Source organism: Lolium rigidum, chromosome 3 (assembly GCF_022539505.1).
Source record: "Lolium rigidum isolate FL_2022 chromosome 3, APGP_CSIRO_Lrig_0.1, whole genome shotgun sequence".
Lineage (NCBI taxonomy): Eukaryota > Viridiplantae > Streptophyta > Magnoliopsida > Poales > Poaceae > Lolium > Lolium rigidum.
In genome coordinates, this window is record NC_061510.1 from 118,015,295 (window position 1) to 118,033,260 (window position 17,966).

The window sequence follows — 17,966 nt, forward strand, 5'->3', positions numbered from 1 at the left end:
TTCGCTAAAGCACGTGGGAGCTATGGAGGAGAAGGGGCGGCTAGGGTTTGGGAGGGGTGGCCGGCCACTCAAGGGGGCGGCCAGGTTGTGGTCTTGGGGTGGCCGGCCCCTCCCTTGGCCCCTCATTATATAGGTGGATCCCCAAGAGTTGGTCTCCAAGTCTTCGAATAAGACCCGAACCAAAAACCTTCCATAAGGAGGGGAAACCTAGCCAAGCTAGGACTCCCACCAAAGGTGGGAGTTCCACCTCCCATATGGGGGGTGGCCGGCCCCCTAAGGGGAGTCCACTTGGGACTCCTCCCCTACTAGGGTTGGCCGGCCATGGAGGTGGAGTCCCATGTGGACTCCACCTTCCTTGGTGGTTTCTTCCGGACTTTTCTAGAACCTTCTAGAACCTTCCATAGAACCTTCCGCGACATTTTAATTCACATAAAATGACATCCTATATATGAATCTTATTCTCCGGACCATTCCGGAACTCCTCGTGATGTCCGGGATCTCATCCGGGACTCCGAACAAATATTCGAACTCCATTCCATATTCAAGTACTACCATTTCAACATCCAACTTTAAGTGTGTCACCCTACGGTTCGTGAACTATGCGGACATGGTTGAGTGCTCACTCCGACCAATAACCAATAGCGGGATCCGGAGATCCATAATGACTCCCACATATTCAACGATGACTTTAGTGATCGAATGAACCATTCACATACAATACCAATTCCCTTTGTCACGCGATATTTTACTTGTCCGAGGTTTGATCTTCGGTATCACTCCATACCTTGTTCAACCTCGTCTCCTGACAAGTACTCTTTACTCGTACCGTGGTATGTGGTCTCTTATGAACTTATTCATATGCTTGCAAGACATTAGACGACATTCCACCGAGAGGGCCCGGAGTATATCTATCCGTCATCGGGATGGACAAATCCCATCGTTGATCCATATGCCTCAACTCATACTTTCCGGATAGTTAATCCCACCTTTATAGCCACCCATTTACGCAGTGGTGTTTGGTGTAATCAAAGTACCTTTCCGGTATAAGTGATTTATATGATCTCATGGTCATAAGGACTAGGTAACTATGTATCGAAAGCTTATAGCAAATAACTTAATGACGAGATCTTATGCTATGCTTAATATGGGTGTATCCATTACATCATTCATATAATGATATAACCTTGTTATTAATAACATCCAATGTTCATGATTATGAAACTAATCATCCATTAACCAACAAGCTAGTTTAAGAGACATACTAGGGACTCCTTTGTTGTCTACATATCACACATGTACTAATGTTTCGGTTAATACAATTATAGCATGATATATAAACATTTATCATAAACATAAAGATATAAATAATAACCACTTTATTATTGCCTCTAGGGCATATCTCCTTCGATCTCCCACTTGCACTAGAGTCAATAATCTAGATTACATTGTAATATACCTAACACCCATGGAATTCTGGTGTTGGTCATGCTTTGCCCTAGGGAGAGCTTTAGTCAACGGATCTGCTACATTCGGATCGGTGTGTACTTTGCAAATCTTTACTTCTCCATCTTCGATGTACTCGCGAATCGAGTGGTAACGCAGCTTGATATGCTTCAGCCTCTTGTGTGACCTTGGTTCTTGTGCATTGGCGATGGCACCCATGTTGTCACAGTATATGACTAGTGGGTCCAATGCACTAGGAACCACACCGAGCTCTACAATGAACCTCTTCATCCATACCGCTTCTGATGAAGCCTCCGAAGCCGCTATGTACTCCGATTCTGTTGAAGACTTCGCCACCGTGCACTCGCTTCGAGCTTGCCCAGCCTATCGTAGCACCATTCAATATAAACACGTACCCGGACTGTGACTTAGAGTCATCGGGATCGGTGTTCCAACTTGCATCGGTGTAACTTGTTACAACGAGCTCTTGGTCACCTCCATAACAAAGAAACATATCCTTAGTTCTTTTCAAGTACTTCGGGATATTCTTGACCGCTGTCCGGTGCTCCATTCCTGGATCACTTTGATATCTGCTAGTTAAACTAACGACATGCGCTATATCCGGTCTTGTACATAGCATGGCATACATAATAGAGCCTATCGCCGAAGCATAGGGGATCTGATTCATCCTTTCTCTTTCTTCTGCCGTAGCCGGTCCTTGAGTCTTACTCAAGACCTTGCACTGGTAACATAGGTAAAAACCCTTTCTTACTTTCGTCCATTCTAAACTTCTTTAGAATCTTGTCCAGGTATGTACTCCGTGATAGCCCTATTAGGCGTCTTGATCTATCTCTATAAATCTTGATGCCTAATATATACGATGCTTCACCAAGGTCTTTCATTGAAAAACTGTTATTCAAATAACCTTTTACATCTGCTTAATAGTTCTATATCATTCCCAATTAATAATATTTCATCTACATATAATATCGGGAATGCTACGGAGCTCCCACTCACTTTCTTGTAAATACGAGGCCTCTCCATGACACTGTATAAACCCGAAGTCTTTGATCACCTTATCAAAGCGTCGGTTCCAACTTCTTGATGCTTGCTTCAGTCCATAGATTGAACGCTGAAGTTTGCATACTTTGTCAGCACTTTTAGGATCGACAAAACCTTTGGGTTGTACCATATACAACTCTTCCTCAATGTCTCCATTAAGGAACGCCGTTTTGACATCCATCTGCCAAATCTCATAATCGAAAAATGCAGCTATTGCTAACAAAATCCTCACAGATTTTAGCTTCGCTACGGGTGAGAAAGTCTCATCGTAGTCAACTCCTTGAATTTGTCGGAAACCCTTTGCGACAAGTCGAGCTTTATAGACAGTAATATTACCATCAGCATCTGTTTTTCTCTTGAAGATCCATTTATTCTCGACAGCCTTTCGGCTATCGGGTAAGTCTACCAAAGTCCATACTTTGTTATCATACATGGATCCCATTTCGGATTTCATGGCTTCTTGCCATTTGTTGGAATCTGGGCTCATCATCGCTTCTTCATACGTCGCGGGGTCCTCATCATTGTTATCCACAATCATGACATTTAGACAAGGATCATACCAATCAGGAGTGGTACGTTCCCTTGTCGATCTGCGAGGTTCGATAGTTTCCTCGTTCGAAGTTTCATGATCATTATCATTAGCTTCCTCTCGTTGCCGGTGTAGGTGGTGCAGGTACAACTTCCGTGCATTGCGCTACTCGATCAACGAGTATAGATTCATCAATCTCATCGAGTTCTACTTTTCTTCCGAGTCACTTCTTTAGTGAGAAATTCTTTCTCAAGAAAGGTTCCGTTCTTAGCAACAAAGATTTTGCCTTCGGATCCGTGATAGAAAGTGTACCCTATAGTTTCCTTAGGGTATCCTATGAAGATGCATTTCTCCGCTTTGGGTTCTAGCTTGTCCGGTTGTAACTTTTTTACATAGGCTTCGCAACCCCAAACTTTAAGGAACGACAGCTTAGGTTTCTTATTAAACCATAATTCATACGGTGTCGTTTCTACGGATTTTTATGGTGCTCTATTTAAAGTGAATGCGGCTGCCTCTAATGCATAACTCCAAAATGATAAAGGCAAATCAGTAAGAGACATCATAGAACGAACCATATCTAAGAGAGTTCGATTACGACGTTCGGATACACCGTTTCGTTGTGGTGTTCCCGGCGGTGTCAATTGTGAAAGTATTCCGCATTTCTTTAAATGCATGCCAAACTCATAGCTCAGATATTCACCTCCACGATCAGATCGTAGAAATTTGATCTTCTTGTTACGTTGATTTTCTACTTCACTTTGGAATTCCTTAAACTTCTCGAAAGTTTCGGATTTATGTTTCATGAAATAGATATACCCATATCTACTCGGATCATCCGTGAAGGTTAGAACATAACGATAACCACCGCGCGATGCTACACTCATTGGTCCACACACATCGGTATGTATGATTTCCAATAAGTCAGTAGCTCGCTCCATTATACCAGAAAATGGATTCTTAGTCATTTTTCCCATTAGACATGCTTCACATCTATCAAGTGACTCAAAGTCAAGTGATTCAAGTAATCCATCAGTATGGAGTTTCTTCATGCGTTTCACTCCAATATGACCAAGACGACGATGCCACATATAAGTAGAATTATCATTCAATTTAATTCGCTTAGCATCAATGTTATGTATATGCGTATCACTACTATCGAGATCTAACAGAAATAAGCCATTCTTTTGTGGTGCTCGACCATAAAAGATATTATTCATAAAAATAGAACAACCATTATTCTCGGACTTGAATGAATAACCGTCTTGCATTAAACAAGATCCGGATATAATGTTCATGCTTAACGCAGGTACATAATAACAATTATTTAGGCTTAAAACTAATCCCGAAGGTAGATGTAGAGGAAGTGTGCCGATTGCGATCACATTGACCTTGGATCCGTTTCCAACGCGCATCGTCACTTCATCCTTCGGTAGTTGTCGTTTATTCTTTAGTTCCTGTTTCGAGTTACAAATATGAGCAACCGAACCGAGTATCAAATACCCAGGTACTAGAACGAGAACCAGTGAAATGAACATCTATAACATGTATATCAGATATACCTTCTTTCTTCTTCTTGACAAGGCCGCTCTTCGGATCAGCCAGATACTTGGAGCAATTACGCTTCCAGTGTCCCTTCTCCTTGCAGTAATAGCACTCAGCATCAGGCTTAGGGCCGTTCTTAGGTTTCATAGGAGGAGTGGCAGCTTTCTTGCCACCCTTATTGAATTTTCCCTTAGACTTGCCCTGTTTCTTGAAACTGGTGGTCTTGTTGACCATCAACACTTGGTGCTCTTTCTTGATCTCAATCTCAGCAGCTTTTAGCATGCCAAAGAGTTCAGGTAACTCCTTGTTCATGTTCTGCATATTATAGTTCATCACAAAGTTCTTGTAACTTGGTGGCAGTGATTGAAGGACACGATTAATCCCCGATCTGTTAGGAATCACTATTCCCAAGTCACCGAGTTTCTTCGCATGCCCGGTCATGGCGAGCATGTGCTCACTAATGGAGCTGCCTTCTTCCATCATACAGCTGAAGAAATGTTTCGATGCTTCATAGCATTCCACGGCCGCATGAGTCTCAAAAATAGCTTTCAGCTCATTCATCAACTCATGAGGATCGTGGTGCTCAAAACGTTTTTGAAGATCGGATTCCGGATCGCACGGGATGGCACACCGAACTTGAGAGTACCGAGTTTTCCGAGTCTCGTAAACAGCTTTTACTTCATCGGTTTCAGTTTCTGCAGGAGGGTCACCTAGCGTTGCATCAAGCACATATTGCAGATTTCCGCCAGAGAGGAAGATCCTCACATGACGGAACCAGTCGGTGAAGTTGCTACCGTTGCTCTTAAGCTTTTCTTTCTCTAGGAACTGGTTAAAATTGATTGGGGACGCCATCTCTACAACATATATTTGCAATAGTTTAGACTAAGTTTATGACAAATTGAGTTCAAATTTTAATTCAACATAATTAAAAACTAGGTGAACTCCCACTCAAAACAATATCCCTCGCATTGTCTTAGTGATCACACGAACCAAATCTACCGCACCTAAACCCGATCATCACGAGAAAAGGTGTGATTTCAATGGCGAACACTCAAAGTGTTCATCATATCAACCATATGATTCATGCTCTACCTTTCGGTATCATGTGTTCCGAGACCATGTCTGTACATGCTAGGCTCGTCAAGGCCACCTTAGTATCCGCATGTGCAAAACCTGTCTTGCACCCGTTGTATGTACTTATTGAATCTATCACACCCGATCATCACGAGATGCTTCGAAACGACAAGACTTGATAACGGTGCTACTAAGGATGAACACTTTATTATCTTGAGATTTTAGTGAGGGATCATCTTATAATGCTACCGTCGCGATCTAAGCAAAATAAGATGCATAAAAGGATTAACATCACATGCGAGTTCATATGTGATATGATATGGCCCTTTTGTCTTTGCGCCTTTGATCTTCATCTCCAAAGCACGGACATGATCTCCATCATCTTCGGGCATGATCTCCATCATCGTCGGCGTAGCGTCAAGGTCAATGGCGCCGTCTCCATGATTGTCCTCCATGTAGCAACTATTACAACTACTTTGAAATACTACTCAACATGAAATTTAAAGACAACCATAAGGCTCCTGCCGGTTGCCACAATACAATAATGATCATCTCATACATATTCATCATCACATTATGGCCATATCACATCACCAAACCCTGCAAAAACAAGTTAGACGTCTCTAATTTGGTTTGCATATTTTACGTGGTTTAGGGTTTTCGAGAGAGATCTAATCTACCTACGAACATGAACCACAACGTTGATACTAATGTTGTCAATAGAAGAGTAAATTGAATCTTTACTATAGTAGGAGAGACAGACACTCGCAAAGCCTCTTATGAAATACAAGTTGCATGTCGAACGAGGAACAAGTCTCATGAACGCGGTCATGTAAAGTTAGTCCGAGCCGCTTCATCCCACTATGCCATAAAGATGCAAAGTACTCAACTAAAGATAACAAGAGCATCAACGCCCACAAAAACATTGTGTTCTACTCGTGCAACCATCTATGCATAGACACGGCTCTGATACCACTGTAGGATAACGTTGCATAGAAAACAAAAAATTTCCTACCGCGAACACGCAATCCAAGCCAAGATGCAATCTAGAAGACGGTAGCAACGAGGGGGTATCGAGTCTCACCCTTGAAGAGATTCCAAAGCCTACAAGATGAGGCTCTTGTTTCTGCGGTAGACGTTCACTTGCCGCTTGCAAAAGCGCGTAGAAGATCTTGATCACGATCGGTTCCGGCGCCACGAACGGGCAGCACCTCCGTACTCGGTCACACGTTCGGTTGTTGATGAAGACGACGTCCTCCTCCCGTTCCAGCGGGCAGCGGAAGTAGTAGCTCCTCTTGAATCCGACAGCACGACGGCGTGGTGTCGGTGGCGGTGTAGAACTCCGGTGGAGCTTCGCTAAAGCACGTGGGAGCTATGGAGGAGAAGGGGGCGGCTAGGGTTTGGGAGGGGGTGGCCGGCCACTCAAGGGGGGCGGCCAGGTTGTGGTCTTGGGGTGGCCGGCCCCCTCCCTTGGCCCCTCATTATATAGGTGGATCCCCAAGAGTTGGTCTCCAAGTCTTCGAATAAGACCCGAACCAAAAACCTTCCATAAGGAGGGGAAACCTAGCCAAGCTAGGACTCCCACCAAAGGTGGGAGTTCCACCTCCCATATGGGGGTGGCCGGCCCCCTAAGAGGGAGTCCACTTGGGACTCCTCCCCTACTAGGGTTGGCCGGCCATGGAGGTGGAGTCCCATGTGGACTCCACCTTCCTTGGTGGTTTCTTCCGGACTTTTCTAGAACCTTCTAGAACCTTCCATAGAACCTTCGGCGACATTTTAATTCACATAAAATGACATCCTATATATGAATCTTATTCTCCGGACCATTCCGGAACTCCTCGTGATGTCCGGGATCTCATCCGGGACTCCGAACAAATATTCTGTGGGGACCCCGGACTAGCTGTCCAAAATCCCTGTTATGTATACCGTTCACGATCCCATGATCAGTGCGTCGTGAACACACAACCGAACTGATATCAAATTACACCATCCATTACAAAGCGGAATAAGAAAATTACAAGCATGGTCACATAACCCATACTTACATAATAGCCTCGAAGGGCTAACTAAACATCGGAGTAGCATCATCACTTCAGCAGCGCAGTACCCAAGTCATCTGCCATAACCCTACAGGCAACTGACTGGGAAGACGTTCCTAGCTCGCATAGACGTCGTCAACTCCTTCTTCTTCTGTCGATTTCCTTCAAGTCTGGCCAAGTAAATAGCCAGGGACAAAGCCGTGAGTACATTGGAATTGTACTCGCAAACCATCAAGAAAGGTACTTTGCAAGAGTGCAAGATAACAAGTGCTAATCTAAGATGACAAGAGGGAAGAGCTAATTTCTCTAGTGGAAATAGCACGAGGAAGAGAATTAGTTTCTCTTGTGGATATAGCATGTGAAAGAGAATCAGTTTCTCTTGTGGATATAGCATGTGAAAGAGAATCAGTTTCTCTTGTGGATATAGCATGTGAAAGAGAATCAGTTTCTCTTGTGGATATAGCATGTGAAAGAGAATCTGTTTCTCTTGTGGATATAGCATGTGAAAGAGAATCAGTTTCTCTTGTGGATATAGCATCCCGACATCGCAATTGATGGAGACACTAAAGTGGTACTATGACACCTCTATATCTTTATTGAAGAAGATACTTCTAAAGATAGCTATGGCATATCTATAACTTTATTGAAGAAGAGTTAGCATACCGCCATCTCAGGTGATGGGGATACTAGGGAAGTCCGATGACATCTCTATATCTTTGTTGAAGAAGAGTTCCTCTACATGAAACATTAGGAAAGAGTTCCCCACTCGGTCTTATTTTTCCACGACCATCTCTGTATGGTCAACACACACCCATTTTCCGTACCCTTCCGGTACACATAAACACAACACTTCCTTTGCAAATCATTTGTCCAAAAACAAAACTCAAGCCCCGGTTAAGTATGGCCATCTCAACCCGTCCATGACCGCGGACACGGCTATTCGAATAGGTTTGACTCGCAGAGTTTGCACACTTTCCCCACAACTATCCGGATACCTATCGTGTGGGCATCATCCCCGCATAACAACATATGCCACGACGGATACCCGGACATAACCTTTCGCCCATTTCCACTGGCACGAGTCCTTCCCTGCGGGCTTACCCCTTCCCGGCACCCCGGCAGCATACCTCCTTTTGAGCGTATCTCCGGCGCCATGACAGAAGACCCTCGGTAATCGTCCGGCTATCAGTTAAGACAGTGTATTGCCTCCTCCGGAGCGCAACCCGGCGTCGGAGGTCGTCGTGACCCTCCCTAGAAAGTTGTGAAGGGTGCTCCTGCCAGCTTCAACAAACTACGGGCTAAGCCCCGTCCCACACCAGGGTAGTGTGGTTGCGCGATAAAAAGTTGGGACGGCGAACACTTATACGCGAGTGCTCCTTTTTAAAACCATTTTTCCCACAACACCTTGGTTGTTCAACAAACAGCCATACACCACTTTTCCGAACATCTTTACCAAGATCCTTTGCTTTCTTAAACCATACGCTTGGGTTAACTCACCCAAGGTTTTCATAAAACATTTACAACAAGGTAAGCCTTGAGGGGTTCCCAACCTATAGTTTCATGAGTTGAACTAGAATTGCACTATGGCCGAGATGAGAGTCATCTTGCCATAGAAGGTATATAAAGGAGTAATGGGTGGATCATACTCGCTTAAGATAAGCATGTATGATGACAACACAAAGAGGATTATACTTTCAGATTTGTGGTACTAACTATAAAATTTGGATAGTGGAGAATCACTGCCCAACCAACTCTCCAATAGGGGACCCGGCATACTCCTCTCAAGTTGAGAAGTACACCAACATCATGACATTGGTACCTCTAAATTACAAAAGTTGTGAGTGTGGTGAAAGTTACTATATTGAGAGGGAAGATGCTCAAGTCGAGCATACAAGATGACCAAGTGGAATAGCATGACCATGATACCATGTATCCCATAATCACATGACAAAGGTGGAGTATCACCACTAGGGAGTACCCCACTTGGAAACACACATAGATGACATAAATAGAGAGAATAACACCCATAGAATTAAGGTGCTTTGGACATCAACAAATGACATCCAACTAGACACCGAATCAGAGATCAAAAGATGGCTTGCCTTGGCTTATTTGTCCCTGTACGTCTTCAACTCCATCAATATAAGAATTCCAACAACATATAAAAAAAATCCTTGTCCAATCCACTTCTTCTTCTTCTCCGGAATTGTTCGCATCTATCGCCGGAAAATATAAAAGGAACACAATCAATCACATTGCTCCAAACATAACAAGCATGCAACATTCAACAATCAATAACTAACCACTTTACTAAGGGCTAACATACAAAATACTTATAGGTACTACAAAGCAACTAAAAGAGAACCCAATCTATTTACCTAGTGAAGGTATGAGAGTGCCATGACTTAGCAATTGCCTCTCTCGGTTATCACCATGGTATAAACCAAACATCCCCTGGTAGATAACATCATAAAGAGGACAAGAGCATTAGTTTGACATCAAATACATTCACCAAACATTTTCTAACATTTTTGTAAAAGTAGAAAACAGTTTTCCTAACTTAGTTTGCTCACATAACACAACATCCAAAATAGGAAGCAAACCATAATCCACATAATTTGAAAACTCAAGCTAAACAAAAGAGCTAATGTTAAGTTGCAGAGGTTTTGCTTTGCAAGCATAAAACAATGGTTGCCCATTTCTAAGAAAAAGAGTTGGACAAGGGTTTTAAGTAAACCAAAAAGTTTTGAACCAACAATGCATGTCACACATAAACATTACTAACAGCAACAAATATGTATGAACAGAGACTAATAATATTTTTCCTAGATAGCCAGTACTAATACAAGACTAACCCAATTGGAATCACCCAAAAATATTAAACCTACAATTTTAGGAATTTCTTTGAATCTGACTGTACAGAAAACAAGATCTGTAAGCCATAAATCGTAGAAAAATCCTAAAAATATGAGGCTACTGGCATTAGAAAGATATTTAAACAGAGATTCACACACAATTGGATTTGGGTTCAAATTATTTCTGAAACTCTCACAAATGGATTTACAAGTTTACTGCATGTTTTCACCATTTGCTTTAACTATGGAGTTGCAGAATAGATAAAGGTTTGAAACTTGTTTGAGATGATTAAGAAAACATTCAGTAATCCTACAGAAGTGGAATCACTCAATTAGGTTCAAAAATGGATTTTTGATGAATTAAAAGCTAACAGCCATGTCTGCAGAACACACAGAACAAGTTTAATTCACCACAAATCGTACATCAATCATAAAAATATGAGGTCAGTTGCATCTGAAAGGCATTGAAAAGCTGGTTCTCACCCAAGTGGTTTCATTCAAAAATTCACTCCCAAGCTCCTGGTTTAATTCGACAAAGTCAGATCTGTCCAGATCTTGATCTGTGAACCATTTCAGTTTCAGGAGGTCAATTGAAGTGAAACCACCGCCAAAATGAAGGTATTGAAGAGGACTTTCACCTGCAGTTGAGTTTGTTCAAAAAGGTTTTGTAAAACGGAGCAAATCTAATAAACAGTGAATCTGCATGTTTACAGAACTTTATTTACCACGGTCAATCCGTAATGAATTTGAGGATGAGACCAACGCCAAGTTGTAGATATTTTCCGTATCTAACTGTGGAACTTTGAATCACTCGATTTGGATCTACACACGAGATTCGGTGGATTTTACAAGATCGTACCAGAATCTGAAACAGCAAAATAGCAGAAATTACAGCAAGTTTTTGGACGAACTTTGGTCAAGAGCTTCAGATCTGAGGATTGCTCAACCTTCTCCATGCTTGGACCAACATGCACCTGCATCAAGATCCAATCTAGTGAGAGGAGAAGGGAGGAATAGGGCTGGATTCATCAAAGATTAGGGGAGAAGAGAGGGAGAGGGAAGCTCTCATGGTGAGGGGAAGCTTGAGGAAGGAGGGGAGCTTCATCTAGGTGGATTTCCATGGCCATGGCCGGCCATGGAGCTTGGGAGGAGCAGCAGCTCGTGGGGAGGTGGAGGAGGAGAGTGTGAGAGAGTGGAGAGTTGGAAGAAATGAAGCAAAGGGGAGGAGGTGGCCGGCCAAGCCCCTTTTATAGAGGGAGAGGGGTGGCTGCCTCCTTCTTTGATTGGTGGAGGTGGGTGGCTGGCTTGGGGAAGAGATATTTGACCCAAGCTGAATTTATTTGTGGCATTGGGAAGGGACAAAGAGATAGAGGCTTCCCAAGGTGGGGTAAATTAGAGAGAGAAGGGAGTTGGACACACATGCATGCACATATTACATGGCCGGCGCCCATGTTTGTGTCATGCCAAAAATGATTCATCAAAAGGAAGCTTTCCTCATGCATGTTGACCAAGGTAGTGCCATATGATTCTTTGCCAAGATGGTGGCTTAGTTGATGTGTATGAAATTAGTAAGAGAGATGATAATAAATATTGGTGCCAATGTTGAAGAATAAAGCAACTTGATCAAATTATCAATTTGGCCAAAAGATGATGGTGGTGATAGTGATTTAGACGATTGCAGAGAAAGACTAAAAGAGATGGTGAGTAAAATAACCATACTCACAAGGATGAATATGGTGGCATGAATCACCAATTCATGAGGTCAAGGTGATGATGGTAAAGAATAGAGGATTGTCATGGGTATGATGAAATATAAGTTGCTCTTCAAATAAGGGGTCAATTGGGAGTGATTTGAAAGTACCAAATGATCATCCATTTGATCAAGAATTGGAGGATGGAGGGGATACAATGTGGTGGATCAGAGATGTGCATAAGATGTGCAAGTTTTGCCATTTGAAAAAGGACTTATTTGAAAAGTATTTGAAACACCTCAATTGTCTAGGGACAATTGGGAATGAACTCAAGTGGAATGGGATTTGAAAGTGTTGGGATAAAGCTAGTTAGAACATAGGAGTTCAAAATATTCTACTTACTTTCTCAAGTAAGTAGAGTTTTTCTCAAATGTAAAATAAGCAAGAAGAAAACTAGAAGTGGTGTAATACCATAAACAAGCCTTTTGTTAAGAAGAAAGAAAAATAGAAAGTAATGTTTTAGAAACCAGTACTTGGTAGAAATGAGATGAAAAACAAAACCCATTTCAGTTCTTGTTTTCTTTGAAGAAATATCTTGAAAAGATTTAATAAAACTAGAAGTAGTTTGGTGATCAAAACTTGAGAAAGAAAACAAAGGGGTTTTGAGAAAGGAAACACATTTAGAGAGGAGTGTTCTCAAGGGTAGGTGGTGGCTACATAATGTACCCATCATTCCACTCTTGGTTTTGTGAAGATAAACTTGGATGAAAACAAAAACAAGAGGTAAAAGAGGAAGAAGTGATCTGGTGCTGGAACATGGGTTGGGATACCAGATCAAGTTGAATATATGAGTTGCAAGGATTGACTGAGACATGCAAGACGTGGAGGTTGAAGAGGATGTTGCATAGATGAGATCCATGCATTGAAGTCAACAATAACAGTTGTGGGTGCTTAGAGATCAATGGCCAAAGTCTGGACATTTTTAAGCTCGTCAACACGGATGGTCGACATGGCCTCAAAACCAACAAGGATGAGTGGGTACAAGAGAAGGATGTGATGAGGGGTAGATGATCCCAAGTTTTGAATTAAGGATGATTGAGCTATCTTGTACTACAAAGAGAAAATCAAGATGGCACACTCATGTTGCCATCAGAAGGAGAGGTTTGATGTAGTAACAAGGAAAACAACATTTCCTAAGTTACACATGTGTTTTATTAGGTGAGTTGTTCATTTTGCCACTAGGAGTGTTGTTCTTTGAGGTAGCTCAAGACAAAACTCAACAAGCAAATCAAGAAAATTCATCTACCAACAGATCAAGGCAATTCATCATAACCAACAGATCAAGGCAATTCATCTTAATTAGTCTAAAGAAAAAGTTTTTGTTCCCCCTAATTTTTGCATTAAGAACAAATAGACAAGGTTGCAAAAGTGGGGCGTTACAGATTCTTCCACCCTTAAAATAATCTCGTCCCGAGATTACTGAGCGTGGAACTAGAGGGGTTGTAATGCTTAACGAAAGTTAGACTCCATTCTTCTGTAGATGCACCATTGTAGAGAAGGTCGTTGCTTCTTCTTCTAGCAGACATGATGGAGTCCTGCCGATGGCGAGCTTCATGAAGAGGTTGACTACTCCCTGCAGATGTTAGACTTGTAGCTTCTTATCAATCCTAGCGGAATCCATGACTTCAGAAAAGTTAGTGCACTCCAATGGTGCCTTAGCAGGGTTGAAAACTTTTTAGAGTTAACCTAAATTTAGTGGAAGACGAAGTCTTCCACCCTTAAAATTGTTCACCGAGGAGGGGGCGTTAAAAACTGTAAGCTTCGGCCACGGGTCTTGTCGGGCGCTTCTTGGAGAAGTCATTGATATCCTGTCTTGAGTTGAAAACATCTTCAGAGGGCGTTGTGTAGTCCATGGCTTCAAGAGTGGTTAGTGCTATCCCAAGTTTCCAACGTTGTGTTAGAAGGGTTTAAAATGTTAGGGTTAGCTCCAACTTTTAGTGGAAGACAAAGTCTTCCACCCTTAAGATTTTTCATCCGGTTCTCGGAAAAACTTAGAGCTTCTGCCTTGTAGTTCTGTCTGGGGCTTCTGAAGAAGTCATCGGTCTTCCTTGTTCAGCTGAAGAATCTTCGGGGGCGATGTGCAGACCACCACTTCAAGAGGCACTTGCGGTGTTAACTGAGCCATAGGGGATGCGCGGTGAGTTAGTAAGTTGATGAAACACCTAGTTGGTATCCATATGAAGCAGCAACAGAGGTCGTCGAAGACAATCTTCAGTTTGTGGGTCGGTGCTGACTTATACCAGTTGGTGAGCGGGTAAGTTGCACCTAGTCTTGAGTCCTTGAGGTATCTTCAGGAATCTTCACTTGATGAGGACCAGATGAACTATGTGATGTAGCTTGGCTTTGACGCTATTGTTCAGCTTGTTAGACGGTGTGTTAGAGGGGGGGTGGTTTTCAAAAAGATATCCTCGAGGTTAGCGCGATTATATACCAAGGTTAGACCAAGTTAGTATGTCTTCTCGCAGAGGTGCAGTCACTCTTGAAGGTAGGGGCTTCTGCTTTCTTGGCGTAGTGGAGATGCTTCAGATGACCTTGAAAGTAGTCGGCGTAGGTAGGGGTCTGAGTTAGTTTCCCTGATGGTTGAAAAACAACTGCTAACGGGTTTAGAGTTAGAGTCTTTCGTTAATCTACCCAACTAACTAGCAGTTAGCAATACATCGGCGAGGCAAACTTTAATCCTATCATGGCATGTGACACCCATACAACCATAACCAGAGACAAAATACCACTAACAGAGGCTACTGGTATTTTTCCTAGATGCATAGTAACAAAACAAGATCAACACAATTGGAATCATTCAAAAATATTTATTTTTCACTTTTTGAGACTCAAAATACTAACCAGAAACAGTGATCAAGTTCTATTTATTAAAAATCGCACAAAAATCCTAAAAATACAAGGTCAGTGGCGTCTGAAAGATAATTTCATACTGGTTCTAGTGCAATTGGAATCACATCAATCGGGGCTACCAAACTATTTTTATTAGCAAAACAGTACACTGGCAGATTTCCATTTTTAATTTCTGTTTCACAAATTTCAATCAATTAAAAAGGGCGGGGACGTCTAAACAGCAAGACATACATGCACACAGCAAACAGATACAAACACTCAAGGCAGCACACTACGGAACTACAAGCAATCATCAAACCAGACATGGTACTCTAAGTACCCAGAAATTCCTAATGCGCGGGGGTAGCTCAATCAAAGCGATTGAGTTTGTCCTATCCATCCTATAGGTTTAGGGCTGGTCGCATATGTTGATGTCTTCATACTGCCGGCATCAGCTTCAACTTGAATCCTCGTAGCAGTTGGTGGTGAAGGGGCCGGGTGTTGAGTCATTGATGTTGAGGCGGAGGAGAAAGCTGCGTAGAACTTCTAGTCTCGACATCCCGGAAATATGAGGTCTTCGAAGAGGTAGCTGTTGAGGTGCTCCCGAAGTCGATATCTTCTCGTGGCTGGCCTAAAAATCACTAGTCAAGAAACTGAGGACTTGATCCCTGACGACTGCAAAAGTGCGAGTCCATAGAGGAACAAGGTCAGCTCCTTGACAGACTTTGGTGACAACCAAAGGCATGATCTTATTATCCCTTTATGTGCAGGACCAAGTCGGCGTCCGAGCTTCAATAGTTGTCGTTGGAGATACGTGAGACTTCATAAAAGGTTGATCCATCTTCGACTTCGAGTCTCTGGGTCTGAGTCGGGGACATCGTCCAACATGTAGGTTTGAAGTGGATGAGACAATAGAGCAAGAATTTTCAAACCTTTTTATAAAGCGGAGAGATAAGAATTTAGAAGCTTTGAATAAGTAAGAGGAGTAGAAGCTATGCTTCCGATTAAAGAAACAATTTGTTTCATAAATAGTTTTTCCCAAGTAATTGTTTCCTAACTAACGTCCATGCTAACTAAGGTCTCCTACAGTCAGGATAGCTCTGATACCAGCTCTGTGGGGACCCCGGACTAGCTGTCCAAAATCCCTGTTATGTATACCGTTCACGATCCCATGATCAGTGCGTCGTGAACACACAACCGAACTGATATCAAATTACACCATCCATTACAAAGCGGAATAAGAAAATTACAGCATGGTCACATAACCCATACTTACATAATAGCCTCGAAGGGCTAACTAAACATCGAGTAGCATCATCACTTCGAGCAGCAGCAGTACCCAAGTCATCCGCCATAACCCTACGAGCAACCGGCCGGGAAGACGTTCCTAGCTCGCATAGACGTCGTCAACTCCTTCTTCTTCTGTCGATTTCCTTCAAGTCTGGCCAAGTAAATAGCCAGGGACAAAGCCGTGAGTACATTGGAATTGTACTCGCAAACCATCAGGAAAGGTACTTTGCAAGAGTGCAAGATAACAAGTGCTAATCTAAGATGACAAGAGGGAAGAGCTAATTTCTCTAGTGGAAATAGCACGAGGAAGAGAATTAGTTTCTCTTGTGGATATAGCATGTGAAAGAGAATCAGTTTCTCTTGTGGATATAGCATGTGAAAGAGAATCGGTTTCTCTTGTGGATATAGCATGTGAAAGAGAATCAGTTTCTCTTGTGGATATAGCATGTGAAAGAGAATCAGTTTCTCTTGTGGATATAGCATGTGAAAGAGAATCAGTTTCTCTTGTGGATATAGCATCCCGACATCGCAATTGATGGAGACACTAAAGTGGTACTATGACACCTCTATATCTTTATTGAAGAAGATACTTCTAAAGATAGCTATGGCATATCTATAACTTTATTGAAGAAGAGTTAGCATACCGCCATCTCGGGTGATGGGGATACTAGGGAAGTCCGATGACATCTCTATATCTTTGTTGAAGAAGAGTTCCTCTACATGAAACATTAGGAAAGAGTTCCCCACTCGGTCTTATTTTTCCACGACCATCTCTGTATGGTCAACACACACCCATTTTCCGTACCCTTCCGGTACACATAAACACAACACTTCCTTTGCAAATCATTTGTCCAAAAACAAAACTCAAGCCCCGGTTAAGTATGGCCATCTCAACCCGTCCATGACCGCGGACACGGCTATTCGAATAGGTTTGACTCTGCAGAGTTTGCACACTTTCCCCACAACTATCCGGATACCTATCGTGTGGGCATCATCCCCGCATAACAACATATGCCACGACGGATACCCGGACATAACCTTTCGCCCATTTCCACCGGCACGAGTCCTTCCCTCGCGGGCTTACCCCTTCCCGGCACCCCGGCAGCATACCTCCTTTTGAGCGTATCTCCGGCGCCATGACGAAGACCCTCGATAATCGTCCGGCTATCGGTTAAGACAGTGTATTGCCTCCTCCGGAGCGCAACCCGGCGTCGGAGGTCGTCGTGACCCTCCCTAGAAAGTTGTGAAGGGTGCTCCTGCCAGCTTCAACAAACTACGGGCTAAGCCCCGTCCCACACCAGGGTAGTGTGGTTGCGCGATAAAAAGTTGGGACGGCGAACACTTATACGCAGTGCTCCTTTTTAAAACCATTTTTCCCACAACACCTTGGTTGTTCAACAAACAGCCATACACCACTTTTCCGAACATCTTTACCAAGATCCTTTGCTTTCTTAAACCATACGCTTGGGTTAACTCACCCAAGGTTTTCATAAAACATTTACAACAAGGTAAGCCTTGAGGGGTTCCCAACCTATAGTTTCATGAGTTGAAC